Consider the following 14145-nt stretch of genomic DNA (forward strand, 5'->3'; position numbering starts at 1 on the left):
ACTGACGAGTTTCTTTGCCTGCCGAAAAAATTCTTCTTCTAAAGACGCCCATATGAACACATAGCTGCCTTATATTTATTTAGTTAAGAGAGTATCTCCCAGCAAAAAGGTACGGTTACTGCTTTATTTGACTATTCTTTTTGTTTTATTTTACTGCAACAACAACTGCAGAGCACTTGAATAAATGGGGGGGGGAGGAAGGGAGCTCCAAGTGGCACTTACCGTGACCCCGTCAGAAATCTGCAGTAGCGTGTCTGCACAGATACTTGGAACAAGTAGCCAGTGTAGTTTGAAAGTCTCGCAGTTCAAGAGCGTTTCTGATGAGTTAATGAGTTATAGCAGCCCGTTTTAACAGGTTGGGGTCCCTGGTCCAGGGTCCACTGAGGTATGCCGCCAGGTAGGCTCTCCGCACCAATCCGCGCTGGACGGCCGGGTCCTCGCTGGAGAGCATCCCCTCCCACTGTTCCGCACTCGGGTTTCTGTTTATTGCAGCTAGATCCTTGTTTTTCTGACACAGCCACGTTATGTGCATTAACGTGGGTTTTTCTCCACACCACGGACATTTGCTTTCGTGGTGTGGAGACAGCCCGCGACCGCTAATAACACATTTTAATATCAAATATAAATAAAGTTTTTCCTCCTCCTCCTCAAGAGCGTTTTTTAATACCACTGTAAGATCCCTATATCGTGTTAATGCGCAGATGGCCCCAGAAATGGTACTGATGTGGCCACGTCGAAAAATAAAATGTTACTAGAATGTGGAATGGACGACGCAGTGGACAAAAAGACAAATAATAATAATAATAATAATAATAATAATAATAATAATAATAATAATAATAATAATAATAATAATAATAATGAAGAAATGATCGCAGCTATGCCAATATCTCGAAGCCCAGAAATCCTTTGTTCTCTAAGAAATAAAGAAAAATCACATGAGAGCCACTAAAGTTACGTACATTGTTTTTTCCGGTGACATAAAAACGCATCATCAAGCTTTTAGCGAGTAAGAACTCAGGTTTCTTCGCGTTGCCAAAAATAGCATACTTCGAGCGTAACAGTTATGATATTATTGGATTGCCAGCACTCATGTACAGTTGGTGAGGCGCACGGTATTTGCGTTGAGGAGGCGGTATTTCGCTGGAAAAGGGGTTTATCAAATTGCAAGTAAAGGCGACCAGCTCAGTCAGTTTCACTAGACTAACAACGTGGGTATCCTTTTCGGTGTAATACTTTAATCGCACTTTCAGCGTGCGGCATAAGATGAGAGGCGACATGGTGTTATTGTAATTATGGTAATTTTAGAAGCCGAAGCTGAATTTGAGTAAGGACAGAGCGCATTTGCTTTCGTCACGGTACAATTATTTCGTTGCCAATATCAGTCACCGCTCCTTCGAATATAATTCGCATAAAGACACAGGGGACAACTCCAGCCAATCATTGGTTTTCTATATTTTCTACGTTGACGATCGTTCGGCAGCTCAAGATGTACTTATAAGTGAGAAAAATGTATTTATTAATCTTCCCTCCAGTCGAACGCAAATCGTGAAGTCTTTACCAAAAAGGATACGTGGAAAACGTTTTGAACTGAACGACGGTGTAGCCTATATTCTGGGATCAGCGCCCAAATATCGGTGTCGGCGCAAGCGTTTGACATGCGGCAACAGTTGGTGATAGCGACTTCGATACTTCAATTTTCGGTCTTCTCTAGTGTACAAAACCAACATTTTTTATGACAGTGGCCTATATATCATTACAACGTCGTTCCCTATCGATAGAAGCTAGGTTCAGTTTCTCTAAAGTAGCGCTTTAAGGTTGAACGCTACAATTTGTGCTCCTGGAAAGTATTTGTTAGCACACTACACCAAAAAAAGCAATTCAAAGTAATCTGTTGGCTCCAGCAAAATACTTCATCTGTGGTTGAGTGGTAGCTTCAAGCTGAATCAAAGTGATCTTTTAGGATATTTGATTGGAACTTACTAAAAAAGGACTCATTTAAAAAGATAGCTAAAGCTGTCGTTAATTTATAATATAATACGTGACCCATCTCGCATTGTCACTCTCTACGGGCATGCCGAATCATCTGGCTCCCAAATTGATATGAATGAAGGTGTGGATACAAAAAGTGTATAGAAGAGACGAGAACCTGTCCTCGAATCACGCCATATAGAAGCATCATTTAATGACGGCAACATTCTGTTAGTGTAATAATGTGATTGACATCACGCGATCAGACACGCGCCTTTTTGTACTCACCTGTGTTAAGAAGGCTTCCAAATGGGTGGCCGGTTGTGCTCAGATAACTTTCCTTTTTTAATGTGATTGAAATTTATTGTCCGGTTTTCAACAAAGCTACCTTGTGGTGAGGTGATCTGTATAAGAGGAGACACACAGGCAAAATTATGAGTGCGTATCTTTTTTTTTCACTTTTATGACGCTTCATACTTACGTATCTCATTTTTACAGCAAGACGGGAACAGAAAATAGGCGCATAATTTTCCTTCTATAAACAACAATTAAATCCACAAATTCGTTGTTTTTATTTTAAACCTCGTGCCTGAGGGTTCCCACTAAGTGTGAAGTCTTTGCGCACATACGTGAGTGTGCATGTATCGAGGCCCGTGCTTTAGATCGCAGCTCTTAAGCGACCGCTCTTAAGTTGAGCAGCGTCGCTGCAGCTAAACAATAAATAAATAAATAAATAAACAATAAATAAATAAATAAATAAACAAATAAATAAATAAATAAATAAATAAATAAATAAATAAATAAAGTAACAAAATCAATAAATAAAACATTTTCGCGACTGGGATTACAATCCGCGGCGCCGCGAACAGATCAGCTTCGCTGGCCACTGCACGAGAGTACTATGCTGTCGCCGCAGCCGATCACGCCTCGTGTTAAACTGCAACACCCTTTCGGGCTGTGCATTGCACATCGTCGTCTTCTTCAACTATCGGGCTTATGGATAGTACTATTAGATTATGAAGAGACCATGTCCAATGCACAACGCGCGAAAATAACGACCCAGGAAAAAAAATAATGAGTCTAAAGCGACTGAGATCATGAAAAGTGTCGGCATCCGTTACCATGCACAACAAGGCCAGAAAGTCTCTGTTCCGGACGCGACCAGACAAGCTCTAAGAGTCCACCCGATTCCAAGGAACGTCCACCCAGAACACAACTGGGGAAGAAGAGTGGCCAGGGCCAGAGCTCTCCCTCATAGCCACGGAGACGAAACGGGGCAAGGTTCGTTGACGCCGCGGAATACGCAGAACGCTCGCGATTTGCGGTTGCGGCCGTCGATTAGAGTGGTGAAATGCGCAAACGGCAAGTGTAGCGCGCGAGCGCGCAGAAGAAGCGCAGGAAGCGGTGGTGGCCCTCGCCTTCACGGATCCGACATGCACCACAGTTCTCTGCGACTCGCGACAAACGGTCAAAAACTTCGCCAATGGATGGATCTCACAGACAGCGGCCCGAATCCTGAGCAATCAAAAAGTCCAGTGGGAGGGAGCTTTTCAAACCAGAATCCAGTGGTTCCCGGCGCACATGGCAGAAGTATCGAACACATATCGCAACCGAAACGAGACGGCACACGCCAAGGCGCGCGAGCTTGCGAACCGCGCCGGCGACCGTCGTCCATGGCACAGCACCAAAGACTGTCTGACCAGCTACAACGAAATTACCTAGGCCCTCTGCCTGGCCCACCGAACCTTCCCTCCTCCAAACGACAAGCTGTACAGGGCGCACGCGGTGGCCCTCAGACAACTGCAGACGCTCACGTACCCCAATCCGGCACAATACAACAGACTCTACCCCGGAACATACCCGACAAATATATGCAAGGTCTGCCACACTGCTATAGCAACTTTACCCTACATGCTCTGGGACTGTAGAAAAAACCCTGACGGTGCCAACTCCGGAACCCTCCCACCGCGGTGGGCCGCTGCCTTACGCAGCCCCAGCCTCGGTAACCAACCCTGGGCCGTCCAGCAGGACCGCGAGGCGACGGCGAGGCAACACCTCGACGTCCCCACGTAGGAGAACTAAGGCCCCGTCGGCGATAGCTCTGCAGGACTTTTTTAATAAAGTTGTTACCAAACAACCAACCAAGCGACTGAGAGCACCAGCGTAACGCCACAGCCGTTCACGCCTCGTGTTAAAACTCCTATATATTCTCGTGCTTCTTCTATATATTCTCGTGCTGTGCATTGCACTTCGTCGTCCTCTACACATACTGCTATAGAGCTAATATGCACATTTTCGAGTGCGGTGCATTGTATGTACATCATCCTCTTCTTCAACAAATACCGCTATCGAACTAATATCGTTGCCAGACATGCCGACGATCTACGATCTGGTAAAATAAAATAATGAGTCTTCAATGCCTGAGATATCGATAGAGCTGCTCTCATATTTCGCGTTAGGAAGAATCATAATTCTGCTCGGAATTTTTTTTCTTTATCACTGCGTTTGTCAAAACGGTAGCTACTGAACCTTCAGACGCCCGACCTTATCTACCTTTCGGCGACTATATAGCTTAAGATATGTGAGTTCCGACATCCTTGAGTCTGCACAGACAATATTTTCTTTTAAAACAAAACCGCTTTTAAATTTTTCCAGCATTGAACGTTTGCAATACGGTAATTATTGAGTTTTCGCGCTTGTAATACAGCCAGCATCTTCATTCTTTTCCCTTGCGCCGTTATTTAAGTTCCCTCGAGACAACGAGAAACAGACTAAGCTTTTCTTTTTGAGGGGCACTCTCGTTTGTGCTCTTAACTGCATTTACTGAGGCGAATAATATTCTGAACTGAATAATTCCACCAGAATTATAAATGAAGCGCGCATGCTGGCAAGGAGCTCGAGGAAAGAAGCTTTTGTATGAACTTCTGAGAGCTTCCATCCTCAGGCAATGGTGGATTGAAGATATTAAGCACATAATGCGAATTTGTAGCATGGAAGCACTCCGCGAAGGGGAAAAAAAACTTTTACGAGAGGCAGCAATGTATTGTGAAGTGCTAACGGAGGTCATGAAACCAGAGAGATTACAAAATTGTACTTTGGATGAATTCGATGAAAAGACCTGCATTATGCCATACCATTAGTTTCAGGATTTTTTATTCGATGTTTACGTTTTGTAGTGTTTGGCAGACGGCGAATACTCCTGCATTTAAGTAACGTGGAAAGAGCGGATCCTTTTACATAGCTCATGAATACCTTTCAGTGTGTAGGCTGCCCTTGAGCACGCTAATAAACAAGCTGTGAGATGGCCTAGAAAAATTGGGCTATACTTGCTGTAAATGCCAGTCAAGGAAGAGGCACATCGTAGCCTAGGCATTCGGTGTGCTTCGCTGGGGTGAATATCTCCTTGAATGCTGGTATAGAGATACTCACCAGTTTATTTTTTTGCCTCCAAAACAACCACTGCCGTTTGCAGCATGCAACGATAACAGCCTGAGAGGGTTCATTTAAACAAAGCTTTTAAACTAGAACCGACATGCTTTAAATGATAAAAATAAGTAAATAAAAGACCTGTGATCATTAGTGTCTGTGGAACGGAGGCGCATAATAGTACGTTCGCTTCTCTGGCTATTTGTGACTGATTTGAATTTTAATCACAGGCATTCGCACATAATAAATCATTGTGCCATATAAAAAACGTGTTAGTAAAAGCTATGATATGATTTTATAAACGTTGGGCGTGCATATTAAAAGCCAATTCTATGGGGCCTTTGTTTTTAGCTGTGGGGTTATGGCGTTCAGTAACCTCAGCCTGGTTTATGATTTATGGTGTCGGGTGAATGCGCCTGAGTGCTGCTATCCCGAACAAGACGGCATAATCATCTTCTTTGAGGCCATTACTACGCCAGATGCTGCACACTCGCTCCTACGTATTTACAGAGGACTTGGAAATGTGCAGAGCATCTTGCGGCTAGCGGGAACACCGCAAGTGTTGTCCCGCGCTACTGCGCATTCAAGCGTTTTGCAGCCGTCGAAGCTGGCGCAGCTGCAGTGCAGTCGAGAGGAGGTGCCGGTAAACAAGCCCCTCCTTCGAGATAAAATTTACTTACCTGTGCAGTAGGTTTGACCATTTTTCGTGTTTTTTTTTAAACAGTACAAATACTCTACTTCCGAAATGCTCAAAACGTGGAGATTCAGCAGCCTATATCTGGAGCGGAGCTCTTCCCCACAACGATGTTTGGGGCACGCCTGTTTCCGACCTCGCTGACCGTAGTAGCCGTGTGCTATTTTTGAGCTTCTTGGACAAACACAACCCAAGCGTGTTTCAGACGGCACGGGCTTTCTAGAGTGTTTCGAGGGTGTTTTATGCAAATTTTAGGTGAGTGCATTCCTTCGTTCGAACGATGCCTTCTAACCTCAACACACTCGGCATCATAAATCTATGGAAGTATTAAAACTTGAGTGGTCACTTAGGCTCCCACTTAAGGGTATGACAGGGCAGCGTTAATGGCTCTCTACAGTGGTCTGGGGTCCTTTCAGAATCACTTCGCTGACACAAAGATTGTGCTTTCTTTTACCATCACATAGCGTTTAAGTTACCCTTGCGAGTACAAGGTTATTGCTTTAGAGATGCCTCTAGTGCAAGTACTTCATCTGTAAGGTTCTGCCTACTCGGCCATTAGTTAAAACTCGATATAAAGAAGTGAAGAGCAGCCACAAATAATTTTTTTAAATAGAAACATTCTTGAAATCGTGGAAGGCATTTTTTCGCCCTTCGTAATCTAAATTTGCACTGTACAGGCAACCAAAAGCTACGGAGGCATCGCATTTGCCAACGAACCGCACCTGCGCGTATGAAAGCTTTGAAAAGGTTACCCTGATCATTTGTGCGTGAGAGCGCGATCGGGTAAAACGGACTCGAAGCCTAAGTGGGGAAGCGCTCCAACAGCCTTGTCCTTTGCACTCGCACCGGCGCAGCTTGCAGCTTCGTCAAAACAAAACCATGGCCGTCACTTAATCCCCTGGACGTCACTGCTGGCACACTGCAAACAACGTGCGAGACATAGTGGGCACACTTTTTTTCGCATTTATTGCCGGAAAAAGTTCGTTCAATCGCGATTAGTTGCCATTTGTTTCGCTTTTTCGGGTTATTGAGGACATTGTACTCTACGAGTACTTGCTGAGGAGTCTAAATAAGCAAGACCAATCCCACCTCCAGCACACAACAACTCAACTCAACTCAAAGTTTATACGCTAGACTGGAAACCTCGTAAAATCGGGTTCCGCTAGATCAAGTTTAACTGTATGTGTTGAGTTGGTCATTCTCTACTCAATATTCTTCGATCCTTGGGACTCCTTATTACACTCTTCCGGAGCAGCACAGGTAATCTGCGAAATAATAGAAGAAGATGGTTTCACTCTTATCCGTTGCACGACCGGCCTTTGCCAATCTGTTTCCAATGTTGGGCTACTTGCCTGTGCTGCGCACAGTGTTGCTGCGGTTAGGCGACGCGTCGCTGCTATCGGAGGTTCTTGTGAGATCCACGTTACTCTCCTCCTGCTACCTTTCACGACCAATGTTTAATTAAACTTTCACCCACCATTGTGGGCAGTTTGCTTACAGTTCAGTGGGCAGGTCACCAGTAAACGTTGTGGGTAGGTTGTGATCACGTAACAAGGTAACGTGACAAAACCGGCAGGTAGGTCAGCTGCTTTTCTCGACAATCCAACCCCGCCGACTTCAGGGGTTGCCTCTGAGCTGTTTCTTTAACTCTGTAGCGTTAAAAATAATTTGGGCGTAATAACTTTGCCGACTGTGGAACTTGGAGCCAGGACTGCCTCTGCAGGATAGCAAGTTCCATATAAGATTTGAATAGCTTACTAATGCCACGGTAGGAGTGTTGCGGAACTTTATTGGCTCTGTTATCATAACCTGGCCGAGCGCCGGCACTATAGGCTAAAAAATGCCTGAGCAAATTATCGTCTGCTCTCCAGCTGCGGGTACCTGGCTCCATCATTAAACGGGTACAGTCTGCGGCCCATCGCCGGTCTCGCACGAGCTTGAATCTACCTGTGAACATGGCCTCAATTGTGTTAAATATTTCAAGATTATTCAAGTTTTTAAGATGGGAGTGACCTTCACACAAAGGCCTCACTCGCTGATGATTTAAAGATTATTTTTTTTACAAAGAGCGCGGCGGCCATGAATCGCATGCATTTATGTGCAGGCCTCGGGTGGCGCTAAAATACTTGCGGTGATTTCTGTTTCTGTTCAAAACCAGCACATAACAGCAGCACATAGCAGAGAAAACATGCAATGCGTACTCACTATGTAAAGAAGAGATTAATTAAAATGACTCAGTAGCCATGAAAAGGCTCATAACAGCGCATGCGTTTCAGACACCAAAAGCAATCTAGGCAAAAAAAGTCCATTGTTTCGGAACGATGGCTGATGTACTTGCACATGGGATTTTTATGTTTTTAAAGTGGAAATTAATAAACGAAACTCAGGGAGTCATCCGGATTTGTGGATGAAATCCGGTTAAATGAATCCCTAGCACCTGGCCTCCCTTTAAGGAAAAAAAAAAACGATCTGACAACATACAGGCTACATTGCGTAATGCGTTAACGTCAGCCAATGCGTCAGCCAATTCACTGCGGCTCTTGCTGGCAGAGTTGTTTTTTGCTGTTTCACCCCACGGGGCATCTGCTGCGTACAGCGCGAACGTAGTGCATAGGTTTGCAAAGTTCTTCTGCCCTGCTTGCCTCTACCATGATTTCACCCTCTCGCACCCTGAGAGAAGAGCCCAGCGCGCTTGGTGTGGGAATTCTCCGCGCCGAACGTCCAACGCCTTTCCTTCACCTGCAGCATACCACCCGATGCTTACCTCAATCTTTGTGCACTGAAGAGCTGCGCGTAATAAGCTTCGGAACTTATCTCTCAAACAGCTCTTTTTATAAGGAACATTCAGCCTTTTTTTTTTTTGAAGCGATGCTCATTGCCTCAGGGCATAAAAACTATGAAGTCAAAGATGAGTAAGCTGCTTAAATAAATGAAAAAGGTGGGCTGATTTGATGAAATCAAGAAGCGAACGTTGATATGGACCCTGTGTTCAGGCAATATAGCAATCAGGATTGTCCGGTGAGAGTCCCACTGACGCCAGGTGCCGAATTCTCGTCGGCTTCAGCGCCGGGCAGTGGTGGATTTCCGCCTCACAGTCTCTGTTCTTGCATACTGGACACCCGGGGAGGGAATATAAATATTTGAAATGCGGCCACTTGCGTGTAATAGCTGGAGTTAGGGCAACCCCGACCCGTATCCTCCGAAGCGCAACCTCCTCTGCACGGGTAAGGCCACGGGGTAGGGTTACCGCACACGGAGGGATTTGAGCACGTGTGCGGCGCCGGAGGTGTTCATTTCTTGTTAAAAGGAGAAAGGAGGGTGGTGTCATTCAGGGTGAGGACTCGAGGCAAAGTCGACGTTGGGGTCGAAAGGCGGGTCGCAGAATCTGCGCGGCTTTGTGCTCTCAGGAGGTCACGCGGGACCCACTCAATACGGATTTGCTGCGGGATGCATGCCGCTAGACGATGAATGTCTTGGCAGATTTCTGGGGTGCGACTGACTCGTCGTAGTAGGCGTGTGACATGAAGGGCGTCGGTGCGAATGCCAATGCGGGCCGTGGGTAGCATGGGAACGGCGGCAACAGAGCAAAAGTGCCTCTTGACCCGCAAGCATCTCTGCACAGAAGAAGGAAGGAGGTTCTGAGAGGCGAAACCTTGACGTTTTGTTCAGAGCAGGCTAGCAAGGACAGTAAACTGCCGTTTTTGTTTCGCAGCCCTTGATTGTTGCGTCAACGTACATAACGATGGAGCCATGCGGCACATTGCCGCATTGCTCTGTAATTCGGTCGCGGAACGATGATGCCGTGCGGGTAGATGATGGCCGACGTACATCAGTTGGCTTGTTGTCGCTTAGCTGCACAAAACGCTAGGGAGGAAGAACTGGCGGGGGCGGCTCTAGAATGGAGTGCGATGAAGCATATGCCCTGAGTGCACACGTTGTATGTGTGTAAGGCTTGACTTTAGGCGGCGAGCATCGCGTCGTTGCTGCACCAGCTGATCCAGTGTATTCAGCTGCGCATGTTCTTGGAGCGCCACGATCGGGGTAATGCGGGGAAAGCAAGTGATGACCCTTATGGCCTCTCGATTAACAGCTTCTAGACGATCCCATTGAGCCCTCGTCAAATGCTGCAATTGGGCTTGGTAAACAAGGCGCGGTTGCACAACAGCCCGCACCAACTATCGTGCTGCATGAGAGCGGGCTCTGACTGTTTTAGGAGCAATACGTCTAATCAGACCCAACGCCTGAATTGCTTGCTTTTTAGCCCGAGAAAGCCAAGCAGTACCTATTCCTGACTCGTGTATTGTCAAGCCCAAGATTTTTATGGTCGAACTTTCTTGAATTGGAGTTCCGGATAGATGGAGACGAATTAGTATTGCAGCCAATTTACAGCGCCCCAGCGGTTGGCGACTGACACAAACGTGGTTTTGCTCACTGAAAGCTGCAGAGCAATTGAAGAAGCAAAAGTCGACGTAATATCTATGGCTGATTGTAGGTCTGTTGCTTGAGTCATCAGGTCGTTGTGAGTGCTCCACACCGTTATATCATCAGCATACACTAAGAACTTAATCTCAGAGACATCATGTAAGCACCAAGCAAGGGGGATAAACGCGATATTAAATAATGTTGGCGATAACACCGATCCCTGGGGACGCCGCGAAAAGGCACAAATGATCCGACGGCCTCACCACTGAGGCGTATGGCAAAGTGTCGGCCTTCAAGGAAGGATTTAACAAAATTGCGCACTCTAACGAGGAAATGCAGCATGGCAAGCGATTTTCAACCTCCATGGCCAGTACACTACGTACATTGTGGCTGCGAGTTGAGGCCAGAACTGCTGACGCCAAGACAGCCAATCCATCTTCTGTGCCTATGGACGTACGAAAGCCAGTTAGGGCTGGATGGTAGAAACCATGGTGCTCAAGCAAGCATGACAGTCGTGTGGCAAGCATTTTTTCGGTAAGCTTGCATAACGTTGGCGTAAGCGATATAGGCCGGAAATTTACGAGGTCTGTCGGCTGCTTTCCCGGCTTTGGTATGGGTATCACAATATCCGATTTCCAGGTTTCTAGTACGACGCCTTCTATCCATGCCTTGTTAATGGTGGCGAGGAGTTGAGGCAGTAGAGCGGAACAAAAGTTCTTGTAAACCTCGTACGGAATAGAGTCCGGACTGGGCACTGTCTTCCGACGGGCCTCGTCTATTGCTGCAAGTAACTCGGGCATTGAAAATGGGCTTGCAATTCCCTCGGCGTCAGCTGTAGATGGGAGCTTATCGACATATGCTGGAAGGGCAGCCAAGGGTGCTCCTATGACCCTAAGAGGCAACACATCATACTTGGGGAAAACTTCCACGCTGCCTCTCTGGCGAAATCATCCGGAGCTGAGTTAGCTGCGAAGCATGCTGTGGCCGCTGCATCAGGACGACGGGGACCACGTTTCATTGCACGAAAGTTCGCCAGAGAGCAGCATTCGATGACTTTGTTGAGAACTGCTCACACCACGCATGCCACTGCCTTCGCGAGCGATCGCGTTCATATCTTCGAGCCTTGGCAGCAAGGTAATTCAGCCTTGTCCGGGCTTGCGCAGAAGTCGGGTCTCGGGAAGCTGCGATCTCTCTTGTCGGCGAGCAGCCCACAGGTTAAGCAGACAGACATCCGGCGCCGGGTGATACACGACCGTCCAGGTGACAGCAGTAGCATTATTCAGCGCAGTTTGATTGTAGTCCACAAGTAGTGTAGATGATTGCAGAGAGAGTTTTTCGAAGGTGGTGCGAAACTTGTCCCAATTGACCACAGAACACCTACGGCGTAATCGGCGGGCCCTTGATGGATGGAGACCGATGATGATAGGATGGTGGTAACTACCCCAGCAGTGTGGCTCCAGGCGCCACGATGGAGTCTCGGGTCCTGACAACCACGTAAGGTCCGCAGCATATGTTGGACTGCGAACATGGCGCACACTCCGCGTTGCTGAATCTGGATGGTTGAGTAAAAAAACAGCGCATCCGCGAATGCGTCCCGCACACGCCTACCACGGGGGCTTGAAGTGGGGTACCACCAGTCAGGATGAGGGGCCAGCCTTTTTTTTGCGACGCACTACTGTCCTCGATGTACAGTCCTTGAGAAAGCAACCAGGGTGCACAGTTTGCTTCTCAGTCGCATATTGATGCTCTTAAGTCAGCCTTCAAGCTTTAAATCTCTAAGTGATAAGGAGAACGCTTGTATTAACGTTACAAGACCTATTTGATCTGTAGGAAAGCCGTAAGGGCTCCACTATACGATCGAGAAGCAAACCATGCAGCCTGGTTACTGTTGACAAAGTCTGCACATTTTATATTCCAGGCTATTTTCAAGCGAGAAAATCAATCCTGTAGCGCTTGATATGACCAAGGTAGCAAAAAAGGGGTTCAGGCTGGGAGCCTCCTTAGAGAACGAAGCCCCAAAAGTTCTTTCTTTTCTACAATTTTAGAATGTACATCCTCCTTTGTGTCAGACGGTTCGAATCACCGACTCCATGTTTATTGTACGGCTCAAGGAGCAAAATATTTACATTGTACGACGGCTTGTTCCTCATACTACAACCAGAAAAGAAACCAAGCCGCCGGTCGCCTTTTTGATTCATGAAGACGAGTTCGCAGATACATCTTCAAAGTTGTTGGCTTTTACACGCACTTTTTTTCCCATCTACTTGCGACGTCTGCCCGTGTAGTGAATCTGAGCAGAAGCTCTAAAACTAAGAAAGAATGAATATACGCTATTCAGTTTCATAACTAAAGTAATATCCTAGCAGCTATGTATGTTTTCTAACAATTCTTTTTAAGACCTCTCTTTTATTGTCTTTTGTTGTCTTTTGTTATTTTTGACATTGGTATGCTAAGCCTTTGTAACAGGACCGTGAAAGCCATGTTCAGTTGCTATTGTTCCGCATTCAATAAAAGCCATACTCTGACAGTTATAATGAAAAAAATGGATCCACAAAGGAATACATTAGAAAATAGGCTACTAGTATGAAAGAGCGTAAAATAGAAAGAAAATACAGACACGTTATGAAAGCCAGTTTGGATGTTACCTTCTATTGTCACCTTATTTCTTTAAGCCAGTGCAACTGGCTGGATGTTTTCGATGTTGCAATTCATGGGCTTAGGACGTATTCACCTTTTCGCAGTTTTCACTTTGACACATGTAAATTTCTCTTTTTGTGGCGTCTTGGAGGTCTCACAATTTTATGGAGCGAAATCCACATGTACTCTTGAGAGCATTGAATAGACAGCAAGCATAAAAAAATCTATGCCTCCGATCGCTCTATGCACTCGTACGACTTTGCGAGAAAAATGTGAGCCAAGGCGCTGCTTTTAAGCCTTAAGGTCTTCGGAGCATATGTGGCTTCAGGTTCAGTGCAGGCTCTAATTTGTGCATGGTCAGCAAAGGACATTGCGCCATATGTGTTTCTGAATATTAAGCCACATTTTAAATAACGCGTCATTATATCTGTCTCCGAAAACTTGTCAATGCTAAAGAGCACAACAACTATTGTTGTAAATCAATTGTGGCAAGGATTAAAACTTCCTGCTGGGCGACTTGGTACTCACCTCGATGTAGAGAGGTGTGTGTGTCGCCTCTGTTGTCTTTTTTTTGTTTGTGCTATATACCCGTGTACGTCAAGATGTGGAAGTGAAGACTGTTCCTAGCCGTGCAGCGCAACTAGGAAGACAAATTTCTAATATACTGAATAATTATTACCGTATTGAAAAAAGAGTGTAAAAATAAGAATTTGTGCAAAAAGAACGAAAAACAGTAATAGCCGGCGTTTTTCATTTCTCAGCACCTAAAAATGGCGCAGCTAAGGTCGCCACGTGCATTTTTCTTGCGTAACGTGCTGCCACAAAAAACTGCGTTCAGAACGAATACGGGCGCTTTTGACGTCACTGCCAAGGGCAGAATTGAAGGGGGCTGACATAAGGAAAAAAGACATATGTATGGTATGCGTGTATCTGTTTTTTTTTGCCTCCTTCAGCTGCATGGGCATCCAAAGACCGTTTTCCCTCTGGCAATATTT

The 14145-nt window shown here is 46.0% G+C and overlaps 1 long non-coding RNA gene across 1 annotated transcript in view; it reads right to left on the reverse strand.

Annotated features, from left to right (window-relative positions):
• Window positions 1-2264: 2264 nt before the first annotated feature.
• Window positions 2265-14145, reverse strand: part of LOC144130426 (uncharacterized) — a 69900-nt gene continuing 58019 nt past the window's right edge. Inside the window, exon 3 of the long non-coding RNA XR_013314097.1 lies at window positions 2265-2375. This is a non-coding gene — a long non-coding RNA (uncharacterized LOC144130426). The remainder of the gene's footprint in view (window positions 2376-14145) is intronic.

The sequence above is a fragment of the Amblyomma americanum genome, chromosome 4 (genome assembly GCF_052857255.1).
Source record: "Amblyomma americanum isolate KBUSLIRL-KWMA chromosome 4, ASM5285725v1, whole genome shotgun sequence".
NCBI lineage: Eukaryota > Metazoa > Arthropoda > Arachnida > Ixodida > Ixodidae > Amblyomma > Amblyomma americanum.